Here is a 10,209-nt window from a genome sequence, read left to right as displayed (position 1 = left end):
TCAGCATCTTTAACTCCCTGCCACCCCAACCTTATGATTAAGCTCACGTGGGTGCCACCATTAAACACCCACTTCTCTACCCTACTCCCCACCCCATCTCTTATCACCAAGCCACCTCCTTCTGATCCTCCTGACATCTGTCTGGGGACCTCTGCTCAGCCTCCGTCCTCCGCCCCCCTCACGTTGACCCCTGGGCAACAGTGGAAACAGGCTCGGCCCCTTGGAAACGTGCTCCTGGCTTCTGCAACTCCGACGCTCTGCAAAGGCCAGGAGTCTTCCTTCTGACACACACCTCCTCCTCATCCCTGCTGCAATCCATCTCCCCTCTAGCCTCCGAGAGCAACCTGAGGGCCTGACTTTCACCTCTTTGCTGAATGAGCTTGGGAAAAAACGCGACCCGTGTTCCTTGTTTTTCAGAGGAGAAAACTGAAGTCCCCAACCAACTTCCCCAAAGCCACACAACGGGTGAGCGGTAAAGCCGAACAGTCTTTAATCTTGGAATCAAGTGCTTCCGGAAGTTTCCGGCTCTCCGGAACTTCTTCCCTTCTTTTCTACACCCTTTCTCCGCCCTAGAAAAGCCCAGCCAGGTGCATATTAGCATAAAAACGTCCCTAATTAGTCTCCGTTTCCGCCCGAGTGGGTCAACCCCGCCGCCGCCTGGGTCCCGGCGTCTGGCCCCAGCACCCCTTCCCAGCCTTCCTGGAGCCCAGGAGTCTCCAAGCACCTGCCCCGGGACCCGGCTGGCAGCGGGCGCTGAGGCCCGGCCCCTGCCCCACCCCGGCCTACCCGGCCCGGGACTCCCACCTCCAGCCCCTCGCCCCCGGCTGCCGGGAGCACGCGGCGCGCACCGCCCGAGCGTGGGAGGGGTAGGATTGACCTTGGCAAGAGGCAGCGAAGCCCTCAAAGGCCCCGGCCCCTCGCGGCCGCTCCGGCGCCGGGGCTCCAGTTTCTGCTGCCACCATCTCGGTTTCTCGTCCAGCAGGGGCCCGGGGGAGGGGTGCTGGGAGGAGCCCGGCCAGACCCCCGGCAGCAGCGCTCGGCTGGGCTGCCGGAGACGAGATCTGATGAGAATGTCTTCCTGCAAATTAAGCCTTCTCGGGACTCTCCATCCGGTGCCGGCAGCAAGCCCAGCGCGCGGGGAGCCAGTCCTGGGGGCGGCGGAGGGGCCGGCGCGGGCTCGACGACGGCCAGGGCTCGGCAGCCCACCCTCGGTCCCCGCCTCCTCCCGCCTGCACTCGGGGTAGGAGGGTGGAGCCCCCTACCCCAGCTCCCAGAAAGTAGGGCAGCTGTGCCTCTCTCCTCTGCCCCGCTCGGGCCACCGAAGGTGTTCGAGCACCCTGTCCCTCTTCTACCCGTTACCCGTGGGGAGAAACCCTCCTGGGTTCTAGAGGAGAGACCCCTGGGTTCCAGTCCCGGTTCTGCCCGCAGGTAGCCGTGGTACTTGAACAATTGCTTCTCCGTTTCCCCAGGTGTAGTACCCTTTGCGTTTTTTCTCGTGAGGACTCATGATTCGCAAGCGAAGCAGCCGCCGCAGTCCCAGTAGAGTGAGCCTGGGGTCCTTACCCAGCTTCAACCCCTGAACCCTGGGACCTCCTCCCACCTCCATTGTTCCGCAAATGTTAGCTCTCCGCCTTTTTCTGCGAAAGGGAGTCTGCAAGGGGTCACTTATAGAGGGAGTACAAGGGTAGAGGAGTCTGCCAGGGGTGTGAGACTTTGAGGTGTATTTGGAAGAAAAAGAGGTAGGATTTTGGAACACAGATCTATCCTAGAAAAATACTAGACCAAGATTTTCTCCAGGAAAACAAGAAGGGGTAATGAAAGAATTTCACCTTTCTCTGGCTGCTGTCTTATGGGCCTTAAATCTCATTGTTGTTTAATAACTACTGTTATCCCCATTTTATAGAGAGGGAACTGAGGCTCAAGTGATTCCTTAAGATTACAGAAGCATTTAAACAACGGAGTTCCAAGTTGAACACAGCTCCTCATTCCAAACCCTGTGCTCTTTGCTCTTCTATGAAGTCTTTGGACATGACTATTTTGTGCTATTTATAGTTTCTGCACTTAATCACTTTTTTCTTAAGTATTGGTGAATTAAAAAAATAAAGACTCCAGCCTGTTTTAACTGCGCTAAAAGAAGACAAAAGGCAAGTGTGTGTCTGCACTTGCATCTGGGTTCAAAATACCAGGCAGGGTGATGGGGTGGGGTGGGGTGGGATGGGCAGAGTGGCAGGGAAGTAGAGATCCCAGGAGCTGGAGTGGCAGGACATCCAGAGAAGCCCCTGGGATCCCCTCTGGCTCTAACCGTGCAGAGTTGGTGACTCAAACACAGCTCTCCCACACTTCCCACACTGGGGATCCAGGTCAGTGGGCACATGCCCAGCCCCAGGCCTGCCCAGCCCTGCAGTGGGTAGGATGCTTGGCCCAGAGTGGCCCAGCACTACGCCCGCTCCCCTTGGGGATATGTGCCTGGCAGCCAGGGCAGCGGGATGCACCTCTGAGAGGACAGACAGAGAGGCATTCAGGGGTTGAGACAAGGAGAGACAAAGGTGGGGAGGAAGCACTGGTATGAGAGGGAGAGACAGGAACCCAGAGGAGGAACAAGGGAGCTATTCAGAGTTGGAGAGGGGAGGCCCCTAGGGAGAGAAAAGACAGAGAAAGAGGGGAGAGAAGACAGACAGACAGGCAAAGGAGTGTGGGCAAGAAAGGGAGGAGACAAGAGCAGAGGGGGAGAGTGAAGGAGTGACAAAGATGGGCAGAAAGGAGACAAAAGAGTGGAGAGAAAGGGAGAAGCAGAGGAGAGAGGGAGAGGCAACAAAAAGAGGAGAGGAGAGGAGAAAGGAAGGAGGGCAGGAGGGGAGGGAAGAAGGAGCGGGAGAGGAGACGCGGGCGGGGGGCGGTGAGGCCGCGGGAAGCGCCTGGAGAGGGAGAGGGAGACTGCGAGATCGACGCGGAGGGCTGCGGGGCCGGTGGGTGGAACCGTGTGCTAGGCCTTTTCTTTCTCTTTTTGGGGTGGGCGGCGGATCTCCGCCGAGATAACCCAGCCAAGCCCCCTGCCCCGCGTCCCAGCGAGGGGCCGCAGCTGTATAAATACCGGGGGTGGGGGAGCGGGGCTGCTGCCCAGGGGTCAGCGACACCGGAGAAGGCTTTGCTGTCATTAGCTAATTGAGCCCCAGATGTTAAGAAAAGGTTACGTCCTCCTCCGGAGAGTTTTTCTTTTTAAACACTTTACACAGATTCCCCGGCCAAAATGGCCGGGAAGCGCCGGGGCCCCCCAGCCCCCGCCCCCCGCCCCGCCCCTCGCCCCCGCCCCGCCCCTTAGCCCCCCCCACCCCGGCTCCCCGAAGCCGCCAGCCGCCGCTGCTGCCCTTGTAATCCAAGTGGCCTGCCCGGAGGCGCGCCGGGGACCACCGGCGGCGGAGCCAGCCCCCAGCCCGGGCGGCCGACTGGGAGGTCAGCCCGGAGGGAGGGCGGCTGGGAGCGGGGGACCCCGGGGAGAGGGGCTCTCAGACTCTTAATCCCGCTGAAGGTTGCAGATCAAAGACGCTGGTACCGAGGCAAAGGCGGTGCGGGTGGGGGCGGGGGCCTGGCTCCGGCCTCTGCCTTCCCCGCTGCTCTGCGGGCTGGGGCTCCCCCGCCAAGGACCCCAGGCTGCCAGCTCAGCGGGAGGAGGCTCCGGCTGCGGGTAGAGGACCGCAGGCCTGCGGGAAAGTTGCCCAAGCGCCCCCACAGGGCCTTCATGGAACTTGCCCCTCCCTGGAGGCTGAGGAAGGGTGTTTGTCCCAACCACTCCCAGGGAATGAAACTGTAGAATGCCAGGCACTTGATACGTACTATTTCATTTATCCTTCACAAAAACCCAATGGGGTTTCAAACTGCTGTTATTATTCGTTCATAAATGAGGAAACAGGCTTCTAAAAGGTTGAAGTCGCTTGCCCAACGACACACAGCGCTAGAAGGTGGCAGAACTGGGATTCCCCAGGGCTTGAGGCCCTGCCCTGCTCTTTCCCCTCACTACTCTCCTCCAACCCCTCTCCCATTCCCTCTCCTCTCCCATTCTCTTCCTTTATCCTCCCAGGCTCCTTCAGCCCGCAAGAAGAGATCCACCCACCTGTGGCCCTGGCAAGTAGGGTAGGGGTGGGCGTGGGGGAACAGTGGAGTGCCAAGGGCGGGGCCAGAGTGGCAATCGCTACCGGCTAAATGTGCGGGATGGGGCTGGGCAAGCATGTGCCTGGTTTGAATCTGAGCTAAAAGAATGTTCATGTTGCCCCTGCCCCAGAGGTGGGGCTCTCTGCTCAGAATAGAACCAAGCAAGTCAGAGCTGGAAGGGGCCTTCAAGATGATCAGATGCAACCCTCTTGTTTGACAGATGAAGCTGAGCCCCAGAGCAGCGCGGCATCCTTCCCAAAGTGACAGAGCTAATTGGTGGATGAGCCCAGGCCTTCCTGGGGTGCCTCCTTGGTGGCCCGCACTGGACGAGTTCCGCATGCGTGATTGTGTTTAACCCTGCAGCAACACTGCAAGGTGGAGATTAGCGTCTCCGTTCTAGAGGCTTGGGGGCTTGGAGGCTTGGAGAAGCTATGTGTGCCCAAGGTCTCCCAGTGAGAAAGTGGTAGAGCTGGCTTTGAACTCTGATCTTCCTAACTTCCCTTTCCATGCCCCCAGAATATTGGGGCTGAGAGTGGAGATTGAAGGATGGAGAGCTCATCACGTGTTCAGCAGCTCTAGAGACATGAGGCGACGGCCATAGGCTGGGAAAAGTCCCATCCTCAGCTTTAGTCTAGACCAGCTCTCCATGTCCTCCCTGAAGTGGCCCAAATATTGAGGTCCTTCTCAAACTCCCTTCTTAGAGGGTCAGTGGGAGGGGGAAAACAAGGTGGTTGGTGGCCCTTCTCTGTTGTGAGGGTCTGGAGATGCAAGAGAGGCCTTAATCCTGGGCTCCCTCTGATTGCCTACCTGCGGGTCAGCTCAGAAGGGGAACAGGCCCTGAGGCTTCGCTGCCTTACCCCAGAGCCACACCTGGCTTCAGGGACAGGCAGTCCCACCCCAGCTCCATAGACAGATTCCAAAAGCTTCACCTTCATACGTCATCCCCTTCCCAGCCTCCTTCCATGGTCCTTGATTATACTCGTCGTCCACAAAGGTGTTCAACAAAGTTGTCAAGTACCTGCTGTGTGTCTGCGTTGTGCCAGGCACAGGGGGTCTGCCAGGGAGCAGACTGCCCTTGGGTCTTGCATTCCAGTAGAAGACAGAATTAACTAAATAGATGTGTAAATAAATGTATCATTACAAATTGGTATTGTGTAGGAAAGTAGTGGGTGCTTTGAGAAGTTACAGCAGTAAGAAATTTGTATCTCTGGGATGATCATTAAGACCATAGAGGCTAAAAATTATTACTAATAATTCCTCAAACAGGCAGGCTGAGGCCACTGTTCACTTGCGATCACGCCACCTGTAATTCTAGAGTGGGTCTCCAGTCCTTCCCCAATGGTGACCAGGCAGTCTGTCCCCGAGGGCCCAGCTGATGATGTGGGTGGGAGTGGGGTGATTAGATGGTGGCCCCAATGCCAACAGTCCCCTCTGCTAGCCAGCTCAGGATTGGGGAGGGCCCAATCCAGGGGTGGTGGGGAGGCTGGGCGAGAGGGTGTTTGCCCAGGTAGCAAGTCAGGGCTGAGGCCTGAGACTGGGAGTACTGGGGGGAAAGGGGACAGTGTGCTTCACTGATGAGTGTGTGAGCCTCTAGCATCACCCCAGGGAAAAATCCCTCCTGCTCTGCCCTCTGACCTCGTCCTCCCATACACACTCACACTTACACACATGCCCTGTCCCTGACTCTTCAGGGAAGGGCAGGACCCACCTGCCAAAAGCATAGTAGAGCGGGACAGGTCCTGTCTTGAGGTCAGACAGCCTTGCCCTCAAATCCCACATGAGCCGGTTTCTGACTGGGTGACCTCAGGCGAGGTTCTTGGTATCCCTGAGCCTCCTGTCCCCTCTGTTTTTTGAGGTAACATGAGCCTCTGCCATGGAGGGCTGTGAGGATCTGATGAACTCAGGTATGGAGAGCACTGAAACCAGCACCTAGCCCATGGTTCACCATTAATAAAGGACGGCTGTCACTCTGATTATATAACCCGATAATTAATATATAATGGTAATAAAAGAAACCTCTCTCATGCCCTCTGGGCTCCCACCTGGTTTCCTGAGCCTCTGGGAGGTCACTCGCAGTTGGCCTCCTATGAGAAGGAGTTTTACAAGTCTGTGAAAATTGTCCCAGAAACCCCAGAACCTCTTGAGGTCCAGGCAAGACACACAGTAGGTATTCAGCACTGCCTGGGGTAGGTGGGGCGAGGTGGGGAAGAAAAGCCTGGAAACCCCATGTGTGCTGCTGGAGGTGGGCACAGCGCCTCCTGTCTTTGCGGCCCCGGCCCTCTGACCACAGGGCCAGCCGGCCCACTCTAGTGGGGAGCTCTACAGTCTACACTGCCCCAGCTCTCCACACTTTAGAAGCTGGAAGGACGGGCTGGAGAGGTCTGGCCTAGTTGAGCCTTCCCCGCCAGCCGGGAAAAGTCCTAGCCACAGCTAGAGCGCTGGATCAGCCTCTGCGGGGCGCCGAGCACACCTGGAACCCATTAGGCCTGGCCAGGTCCTTGTTCCCTCTTGGCATAAATAGAGTGGAGAATTTGTTTTGACTACTTCAAATTGTGCAGATTTTAGGGCCTGAGAATTGGAAGTCCCCAGTGCCCTGATGGACAAACAGACCAAGACACAGAGGGTTGAGGCAGCAGGAAGAGAGTCCGGTCTCATCCCGTTCCTTGTGACCGTCTCTGCTTAGCCGGGCCTCCGATACTGGTCATCACGGCCATGCTCCATGGAGTCCGTGCCGCCACCTCATGCACCCTATCTTCTCAGCAGCCGTGTAAGCTAGAAATGACAATCCCTGACTTCTGGGTGAGAAGGACTAGTGACTTGCCCAAGGTCACTGGGCCAGTAAGTGGCAGGTCTAGATTCTAAATCAGGCTTGTCTGACGTCAAGGCCAGGAGAAGTCTTCAGAGGGACCACCAAGACTCCAAGGGGGGTGGGGTATGGCTCCGGGTCCCTGTCAGGAACACGAGGCTCACAGAGTCAAAGGTGCTAGGACCCTCACCCCGGTCAGAGGACAGGAGTCTGAACCTCTGTGCTGGGATCCATCTCCCAAGTTACCAGCTCCTGACCTTGACTGCCCCAGGGAGTTGTGCCCCCCAGGTCAGGGTTGGGTTGACCTTGGCAGGAGGGAGAGTCTGTGGGCCCTGGGCTGCTGCCAAGACCTCATGAAATGAAAGGGAACCTTGTCCTGTCCCACACAGGGCCCATTCTCTGAGCACTCTTGAGCCAGCCTGGCCCTCATGGACCAAGACCTGATCCCTCTGTGCCAGCTATTCACAGACTCACGGAAGAGCATCCGTCGCCAGGGGCAGGGCCCTTAGAAGTCCCCAAGCCCAGCCCACAAAGTTTACAATTATGGAAACTGAGGCCCAGGGAAGAGAGGGACTCCCTCAAGGCCACACAGTGCATTAATGGCAGAACAAAGACTTAAACCCCATCTCTTGCTTCCTAGGCCTGAGCCTTTTCTCCAGGACCCTAGGCCTCACCCCAAATAGGCAACCCCGCCGTACCTCCCTCCCTCGTGGAGACATCCACAGCTGTGCTCCCTGACCTCCTCTTCACTCCCCCAGAAGGACTGGCAATAAATACTCGTTGGATTCTCCACTTTCGATCACCTCAGCTACCCAGCCTCGAGGGGGCTGCCTTGTGAGGTAACGAGTGCCCCATCCCCGAGGCCGGTCAGGCAGAGACTGAATGACCCAGGCCAGGGAGGTTGCAGACTGAGGAACTCATTGTCTGAGGAATGGTCTCTCTAGACTGTCCCAGCTGACCTGGTTGATTTCCTCACAGCCCTGGAGTGACCCAAGTGATGATGAGGCCTCAGAAAGGCAGGGGCCCAGTGGGGCTGGCATCTAGTGGAGGAGACAGATTTGTGAAGGTACTAGCTTTACAAGGATCCCATCAGCCATCCCCTCTCCTCCAGCTTCTCACACTTCCTTCACCATGGGAAGCCCACGCCTCAGACAACGGTAGTCTGGTCCCCACAAGAACCACCCAGCAAAATCCAGGGCCTCTTCGGCCTCTGATTCCATTGTCCCCTGCCTCTTGGGACACAGTCCCTTAAGGCTGCATATCAGGGTATGAAATTCCAGAGGAAAGCAAGGCCTCCTGGGAAAGGGAGACCCTAGCTAGAGGTTTCAAGAGGGATCAGATCAGCCCCCTTTCAACTCACCCCAAGCTGTGCCCTTGCCTGGCCCAGCCCCCTGGGTCTGTTCAGACTCCAGAGCAGGGACCTGAAGTAGCCCATACAATGCCTGTCCGCTCCCTAACAACCACATCTACCCTCCAGAGATTCCTGAGACCTAGAAAAGGCGGTGAGCCTGGGAGTGGGCAGGGGAGCTTAGGGCAGAAGATGGGGCAGGAGATGGGTCGGTCAAAGATAGTTTCCTGGGAAATAATAATATAATGTAGTTGCAAAGAAAATATTTTCTAGGGGCCCCTGGGTGGCTCAGTCAGTTAAGCAGCTGCCTTCAGCTCAGGTCATGATCCCAGGGTCCTGGATCGAGCCCCACTTTGGGCTCTTTGCTCAGCAGGGAGCCTGCTTCTCCCTCTCCCTCTGCTCTGCGGGCTGCTCCCCCTGCTTGTGCTTGCTCTCTATTTCTGTCAAAAAAATAAAATCTTTAAAAAAAAAAAGTCGATTCTTTTTGCTGGTTGAAATATCTAGATGTATTGTCATGGGGATCTAGCTGAAACGGCGTGAGGCCCAGGTCCGGCAGGGACCCAAGGCCAGCACATAGGGCATAGGGGTGCTGCAGGGCTCTGACAATAGCCACAGGAATCTGGATGGGGATGCAGTGGGAGGCAGAAATGGGACATTACGAGGAGGCCCCAGAGGGGAAGGCCGAGAAAGGCCGGGCTGGAGCCTGCAGGAAGAGGCCCGTGGCTGGCAGGACTGGGCCAGGAGGGCAGGGCAGCTGAGCTTCAAGGCCACCCTGTGCTGGCTGCACCCTCCTTCTGCGTCCCAGACCTTTGGTGATGGCTCACAAGGCACAAGCCCAGAGTTCAGGTGTCCCTAGCGGGGCAGTGGCCAAGTGGGACAAGAGCTCAGGAAAACACCAGCCCTGGCAGGAAGGATGAATGCAAGCAGAGTGGTGGCAACTATGGAGGGGGTGCGTCTGTGAGGGCTTCTGTGTTGGGAGCTGGGGCCACTTGATCATTATGAATCCTTGAGTAATAAAGGAAGGAGGCAGTCCTTTGGAAGCCTGAAAGACCCACAGACACCCAAGAGGCAGACACAAAATCAACAGCCTCTGACTGGGAATCTGCCAGGCACTTAACGTACATTGTCTCCTTCACTCTCATCACAGCCCTGCCAGGGAGGCATGATTATGCCCATTTGACAGATGCAGAAACTGAGGCTAGGGGAGCTTATGTGCCCCACCCAAGACCAAAGGTATTAAAGGGCAGAGCCTAGACACTTAACTATCATCCTGCCAGCTCTAGAGCAACATTCCTGCCTCGGCCAAGCCCTGAGAAGGGCTGTAGCGCAGCGTCAGTGGACTGGACCAAGCCCACACCCTCATACATCCGAGGTGGCGGCGGCCTGGAGAAGTGAAACAACGCGTCTCAAGTCACACGGCTTCTCGGGAGTTGAACCAGGCCAGAATTCAGGGCAATAAAAATGCTCTGAAATTGCTATGCAGAGCCCCCCCCCGCCCCCGCCAGCCACCTCACCGCCCCCATCAATCTGTCACAGCCACCCTGGTTCAGCTCCCGGAGTTGTGAAGTTGTTTTCTCAGCCCTTCTCCCACCACACACACACCTGTTGTTTTGGGGGGCTTGAGGCAGGGCTCTCTGAGCAGGATGCTGCCCCTCATTTCGGCCTTGCCTCCTGCACAGCCCATCGGATGGTCTGTGCCCCCCTCCCCTGCGGCAGCCCCCCAAGGGACCTTGGGTCTCTGGTTTTTGTCAGGCCTGAGAGCTGGTGGGATTGATTTATGAGAGGAGCCCCTACCCCCACCTCACCCTGAGCCCTTGGTCCTCCTCCCCCTTCTCCTCCTCTTCCTCTTCCAACTCCTCCTCCCCTGCCTGACTGCCTGCTCAGTTTTCCACAGAGTCAGGATTTCCCT

The 10,209-nt window shown here is 57.3% G+C and overlaps 1 long non-coding RNA gene across 1 annotated transcript; it reads left to right on the top strand.

The window, feature by feature from the left end:
- Positions 1-3,331: 3,331 nt before the first annotated feature.
- On the top strand, positions 3,332-8,741 carry LOC123778971 (uncharacterized). Its single transcript, XR_015724155.1, has 4 exons — positions 3,332-3,450; positions 4,076-4,119; positions 4,367-6,913; positions 7,342-8,741. It is a non-coding gene; the product is annotated as an uncharacterized LOC123778971 (long non-coding RNA).
- The last annotated feature ends 1,468 nt before the right edge of the window (positions 8,742-10,209 follow it).

The sequence above is a fragment of the Ursus americanus genome, chromosome 4 (genome assembly GCF_024610735.1).
Source record: "Ursus americanus isolate L20-20 chromosome 4, mUrsAme1.1.p, whole genome shotgun sequence".
NCBI classification, from domain to species: domain Eukaryota; kingdom Metazoa; phylum Chordata; class Mammalia; order Carnivora; family Ursidae; genus Ursus; species Ursus americanus.
Note: the sequence above shows the minus strand (reverse complement) of the source record. Positions and strands in the feature narration are given on the sequence as shown.